This window comes from Lygodium microphyllum, chromosome 13 (assembly GCF_053477565.2).
Source record: "Lygodium microphyllum isolate KBCC chromosome 13, Lygodium_microphyllum_v1.1.10, whole genome shotgun sequence".
Taxonomy (NCBI): domain Eukaryota; kingdom Viridiplantae; phylum Streptophyta; class Polypodiopsida; order Schizaeales; family Lygodiaceae; genus Lygodium; species Lygodium microphyllum.
In genome coordinates, this window is record NC_141147.1 from 138469900 (window position 1) to 138471640 (window position 1741).

Sequence of the window (1741 nt, forward strand, 5' to 3'; positions counted from 1 at the left end):
AAACCAAGTCCACACCAATAGCATGCGCTCGATCAACTCTTGCAGCTTTACAGAAGCTGCTGAGACAGAATCCGTATATGTTGAAGAAGTCACATTGTCTAGAGGTATTTCATCAGCTTCAACACCAAAGCCATCATCTTGTTCTTCCACATCATGTGGAATCTCAACATAGTGTTGTCCTGTATACACAGTAGCACTACTAAACTGGTTTACCAAGGTTGCTGCGTGTGAAGAAGGCTGTGATGATACGTTAGAGATCTGAGCGTATCCTTTGTATGCATAAGCCATGCGATCACCAGAGCTGCAGAAAATTCTTTTGACTTATCCATGCATATCGACAGCTCCTGCAAGCATTTTGTCCGCAATATTGTCTCTATCATAAGAATCTCACATTGACCCACTATAAGGTCACTAAAGGCAGGCCAGTCCGAATAAGTAAAAACCAATTTGTTCAAGTGGCATGTTGCAACCTCTTGCCATCTCCTACACGTTGCAGATGCAGAGACAACATCACGAGCAGAGGCCACATGAGACAGGATTATTCCCACTACATCTACAGGGAGTGACTCTATAGGTATCAATTTAGAAGAGGAGGAGCACATAACTGTGTCATTGGCGACCTCCTTGATGATGATGATGAAGAAGGGATTGATGAACAAAGCTTGGCACAGATCATTTCATTGAGAGAATGTGTTTCTCATGGGGTGTACATTGACTGATTCTTGTTTGCGAATGCTGACCACCGAGTAGCCTTTCTCGAGGCAATTTTTGATTGAAATCTGAGATCTGTCAGAGCAACTTGATTAATAGGCCAGGGCAGAGGCTTCATAGTCCCGATCTACAAACATCAACTGATGCAAAGGTCTCTCTGTATGGGTCAAGCCAGTTGAGAAATAAATTTTGACACCTTTTCTATCATCAGTTGCTTTCAGCACATTGGACAGCTGCTCTTTGATGGACACTAGCTTTTGTGCATCATCAATAGGACCACCAGTAACTTCATTAGTTACATACACTACACATGCTATCCTTGCATTGTGAGTCCAAACCTCAGCAGCAACAACATTGCACTTGAGGCTTGTGAGAACAGCAGAGATATCTGACAACAGTCTTGGTCGATCAGTGCCAGTCAACTCTATGGATGTGTGTTCAACAATTGATTGAACACCCACAGTACGTCCCAAACATGTTCTTACCTTTGAACTTGCAACAGTTCTTTTTGCTCCCAAAGCTTGTTGCATATACTCAATTAAACTTTCATCTATAAGTTTGTGTCCAAGTTGATTTGTAACATGGAAAATATCCATGAACCAACCACCATCTAAGGATATATAGGCTTTGGATATGATAAGATCAAGATTGGTTTGGCAGCTTGGTGTGCTACCTAATGGCAAGACTCTATGGTGTTGCACTCTTGCTGGCAGATCTGTTTGAGAGTGGCATCGTTTCAGGTACCTAAGCTCAAGAGGATGCTGATTCACAACATGATGTACTCAAACTAATATGGAAATGGTTCATATGAAGGCATTTATTCCAGTCTTAGCAAAAGCAAATCTGTGTTTGACCACTATAAATTCAGATCAAAAGTGAAGGATAGTACATCTGTGACCAAGGATATCAATCTCTAGTTTGCCAAAAGTATCTTGATGATCATGGTCATGCGGTTGCCAATTTCAAAAGATTTGGCATACTACTGGATGTATTGGTATGCAATGTTGCAGATGGTTAAATGGCATTCTTG

The 1741-nt window shown here is 41.5% G+C and overlaps 1 pseudogene; it reads right to left on the reverse strand.

Moving 5' to 3' along the window:
* Positions 1–803: 803 nt before the first annotated feature.
* On the reverse strand, positions 804–1307 carry LOC148027269 (ACT domain-containing protein ACR3 pseudogene; annotated as a pseudogene).
* Between the last annotated feature and the right edge of the window lie 434 nt (positions 1308–1741).